At 43.2% G+C, this 5,027-nt stretch overlaps 1 pseudogene; it reads left to right on the top strand.

The window, feature by feature from the left end:
• The first annotated feature begins 3,363 nt into the window (after positions 1-3,363).
• LOC100464428 lies at positions 3,364-4,537 on the top strand (annotated as a pseudogene).
• The last annotated feature ends 490 nt before the right edge of the window (positions 4,538-5,027 follow it).

Genomic DNA, 5,027 nt, shown 5'->3' with positions numbered 1-5,027 from the left:
TGCACCAGCATGAAATGAAGATCTCTTCTTTTTGTTCATCCCTCAAGTCATGTTCTATATTTGGGCCTTACATATCTTTCATCATTCTCCCCTCCTTCTCTTCTCTGTACCGTCTGTTTATTCTGAAAGTCAGTCTAAGCTCATTGGCTATTTTTTTCTTTTCACTTTATCCATTAGATGGATTCCCTACAACAGCAGTTCTTAAACTTTTACATATATCAGAATCATCTGAAAGTCTTGTTAAAACACAAGTGGCTCAGCCTGACCTCCAGAATTTTATACAGGAGATTTGAGTTTCGGCTCAAGTATTTACATTTCTGACAAATGCCCAGGTAGTACTGACACTTCTCATCCAGGGACCACATTTTGAGAACCACTGCTCTACAACATTGGAGCATCTGGACCTGTTCCAGCAAACAAGAATCTGTCCTCTGGTAGAAGCCTTAGTTATACATTATATGTAAATAATGTTACCTGATTCCTTTAGAATTTAATGAGTCACCTTCCATCACCATATTTAACATTCTTTAAGTAGGAATGTATGTTCAGTAGACTTAGCTATAAGATGACAAGAATAAAGGAAATAATATTTATTGCTTGATTGCCTGTTGAGGAGATAGTAGCGTGTGATAGGCTCTGAAGCCAGGCCTTCTAGGGTTCAGTCCTGGCTTTGCAGGATTTCAGGAAGACCCTAGTAAAGATTCTTTTGTGCCTCAGTTTTTTCCTTTTGAAATGAAGGTAATGAAATGAAGCATCTCATAGATTTAATTTAACCATCTCAAATGATTTAATACGTGAAAAGTCCTTGATGAATGACTGGTGTGTTGTATGTACTCTGATGTCATCTATTATTATTATTATCATCAGGAATTTATTGAGTACTTTTTTTAAATAAGATTTTATTTATTTATTTGACAGAGAGAGATAGTGAGAGAAGGAACACAAGCAGGGGGAGTGGGAGAGGGAGAAGCAGACTCCCTGCTGAGCAAGGAGCCTGATGTGGGACTCAATCCCAGGACCGTGGGGTCATGACCTGAGCCAAAGGCAAACGTTTTACCGACTGAGCCACCCAGGCGCCCCTGTTGAGTGTTTTTAATGTGTTATCTCATTGTAACTTAAAATCAGTTCTAAAAGGCAAGCACCCTTAATATTCTTATAGGGGAGACTAGGAGATAGAAGTTTGGAAAGGTTAAATAACTGATCAACGTACCCCGGGGAAATAAAAATCCTGTGTCTTTGTATGTCACCAGTGTTTGCCCAAAGAAATCATTTTCCCCCATAAGAAAAATGGTATAAGGCAGCTAATTTCAGAACTATATTTAAATGTGATTCAATAATTACTTGCTTGGTCAAGATGGTTGGTGAATTTTATAATCTAGTATTATTGTGCCTCCTTTAAAGCGTGTGAAAGACAAGTGGAGGCAACGATGGGTAGACATACCAGCGAATGTGTGACATTTGTGGAGCACCTGTCACATAACAGGTGTTTAATAGATGTTTGTTGAACTATTGGAATTAATGTGATTTGGAATAAAAGTTACCTAAAATTAAAAATTCACAATATCCAGAGTTAGTGAGATTATAGAGAAATGGGCATTGATATGTTACTATGAGGTTTTTGAAAGTCAATTTGGCAAGAGCCCCCAAATTTTAAATACGTATTTCTTTTGGTCTGGACAGCCCAGTGTCTATCCTAGGGAATACCTCTGTGCCCATGAAATATATGTATAATGATGTGCAAATTTAGTACTGCTTGTAATAGTGAAAAATTACAAACCTAAATGTTGATAAATGGGGGCATTATTTAATAAATTGTGAGTCACCTGTTTTATTGAACACCATATAAGAGTTAAAAGGCATGAGGGACAGAAATACATGTTGAACGAAAGGTCTCCGGTATGTGTTAAGTGAAGGAATAGTCACAGAAAAAAGTGTAGAATTATCCATTTTGTTCACAGAGCCCAAAACTACATCTATAGGAGATATGCAGGAAAATGCTTAGGAAGAAGTTGGAAAGTGACACACCAGATAGTCATCAGTGATTACCTCTGGCAAGTGAGGAGGGCCAGGAGGAACTTCTCCTTTGTACACTTTACAGTCTATATTATTTGGAACATTTACTTGTGAGATCAAAAAAGAAAAAAAGTAGCTTGCTCAACAAATGTTCTTAGTCCCTTAATAAGGATAATAGATAATGGGATAATAAGGATAATAGATGCATGATTCTTGCTAAATACTTTATTACTTGTAGTGCTGTGGATTCCCAGAACAAGAGTAGTGAGTAGTACAAGAGTTGAATTGGTGTCTGAGTGGAAAGCACACGAAACTAAAATCTTCATAGTATTAGACTGCCTGACCAAGAGTTTGCCTTTGGACTATTACACCATTTCATGCTTGCTCTCTGACGGATGAAGGTGATGGTGACAGAAAAGAAAGGAAAAACAAAGACAAGCACAAGTAAACAAAAGCACCATTATGCAAAAGGAGAAAGCAAAGAGACAGAATTTTTTTTTCTCCAAATGACTGGTCATTTCAGTGTTCACTTGGAGACAGTATTAGGTGTGGATAAGAGAAGAGAAAGTTATTCTCAAGGCTTTTCTCAGTTACCGTTTGAGGAATGTAGGGGTGGTGTATTTCCTGTATTGCTGTAACTATCACAAACTGGGTGGCTTAGAACAACAGAAATTTATTCTTTCACAGTTCCGGAGGCTAGAAGTCTGAGCTCAAGGAATTGGCCATGCCGTGCTCTCTCTGAAGCCTTCAGAAGAGACTCCGGTTTCTGGCAGCCAGAGGTATTCCTTGGTTCAGAAGCGTCACTCCACTCTCCGACTCTCTTTCACGTGGCTGTTTTCGCTTCGCGTGTCTGTCTGCTCCACTTCCCACAAGGACATCAGTCGTGGTGCACCTGGGTGGCTTAGTTGGTCAAGCATCTGACTTCGGCTCAGGTCGTGAACTCAGGGTCCTGGAATCCAGCCCAGTGTCAGGCTCCCTGCTCAGTGGGGAGTCTGCTTGTCCCTCTCCCTCTGCCCCTCCCCTCCTTGTGTGCTCTTTCTCTCAAATAAATAAAATCTTAAAAAAAAAGACTCCAGTCCTATTGGATTAGAGCCCCCAATGACCTCATCTTAACTTGATTACATCTGCAAAGACCCTATTTCCGTATAAAATCACATTCACAGGTACTGGTGTTTAGGACCTCAACATATCTTCTTGGCTGATACAATTCATAATTCATAATTTATAATTCATAACTGAAGTCTGCCAATCATTAGTAACAGTTATTAAAAGTACATGACTTTTGCATACGACTTGGATTTGGTGGGCTTTAAAGTTCTTCAGAGTGGAGATGGCGGTAGCCCTTTTGCCATGGTGTCCAGGCAGATCTCTGAGCAGAACCAGCATGCCACTGTCTGCGTGGGGGGCCTGGATGGGACGGTTAGCCAGCCAGTGCTATGGGGGCTAATCTTCCAGGCCCGGCCAGTAGTCAACACCCACATGCCAAAGGATGGAGTCACAGGTCAGCACCCAGGCTACGGCTTAGTGGAATTCTTGAGTGACAAAGATGCTGACTGTGCCATGAAGATCATGGACCTGATCAAACTCTGTGGGAAGGTGGACAAGGCATCAGCTCACAAGAACTTGGATGTGGGGGCCAACATTGTCCTTGGCAATCTGAACCCAGAGCTTGATGAGAAGCTGCTTTATGATATTTCCAGCGCCTTTGGGGTGATTTTACAAACCCCCAAGATTATGCGGCACCCTGACACAGGCAACTCCAAAGATTAAGGCTTTATTAATTTTGCTTCGTTTGATGCTTCGGAAGCAGCTGTTGAGGCCATGAACGGGCAGTATCTCTGTAACCCATCTCTGAGACCCATCAGAGATGGGTCCCATGCCTTTAAGAAGGACTCCAAGGGTGAGCACCATGGCTCAGCAGCCGAACAACTTCTGGCAGCCCAGAACTCCCATCAGGTATGCCTCCTCCTTGGTCCCTCCCACCACCACTGCTGCCTCCTGGAGCCCTTCCACCTGGGATACCCCCAGTCATGCCCCCATCACCTATGCCTCCTGGGGCTGGAGGATATGCCCCACCATCAGCAGGAACCCCAGGGTCTGGACATCCTGGACACGGACACTCACATCCTCACCCATTCCCACTGTATGGGACGCCCCATTCAGGGACATCTGAGATGCAACTGGCCTACCATGGCTCTCATAGCTTAGGACATCCCCATGCCAGGCCTCCAGACTCTGGGGGGCAGCCATCACCCCAGCCACCATGCGGAATGCCTAATCCAGGACCTCCTTTAGTGGGCATGCCCCCCTTCAATGGCCTCTGTGTGGATCTCCCATGGGTCACCCAGGTCTGTAGCTCACATGGGATGTGTGGGCCTCCTCCACTGATGCCCCCTCATGGATACACTGGGCTTCCACAACCCCCACAGGATGACTACCAGTGGGGGCTCCTCCCTCCACCCACACCCAGCCCCCCACCTCTAGTTCCCCTCCTGGCCCACTTCCAGGCTCCTTTCCTCAGTAATTTCTCATTCTCTTGCCTCCTGTTCTATCTTCCCAGTATCTTTTCAATTCCTTAGACCGATCAGAATTGTAGTAGCTCCCTACAGCTAAGCCACTAATCCCTCTCAGGCTTTTTTTTTAAGTGTAATTTTTCCCACAGGTTTTTTTGTTTTTTGTTTTTTTTCCCCTATATTGGTCCTAAGTGTTTTTTGCATATGCACAGAAAAAATAAAACTAAACTCCTTGTTAAAAAACAAATAAAGTACTTCATAGTCATTCAGCTACAATAATCTCAACAATGGCACAGAATAACATAGGTGTCTCTTCTTAAGAAAACATATTTCAGGTAAACAAATTCAGGCATGAGCCACTGATGGGTCTCAGGTGTCAGAAAGAACTGAGAGGACAGAAGTATGGATAAAGTAAGACCACCCTAAAGAAGGTGCCCCCGCAGCACCAGCCACCTATGCTGGGGGGAAAACACTGGCTTTCCCTTTGAGCTACTCTCATCA

This window comes from Ailuropoda melanoleuca, chromosome 17, assembly GCF_002007445.2.
Source record: "Ailuropoda melanoleuca isolate Jingjing chromosome 17, ASM200744v2, whole genome shotgun sequence".
NCBI lineage: Eukaryota > Metazoa > Chordata > Mammalia > Carnivora > Ursidae > Ailuropoda > Ailuropoda melanoleuca.
The sequence above is the reverse complement of the archived record's forward strand: the minus strand, read 5'-3'. Positions and strand labels throughout refer to the sequence as shown.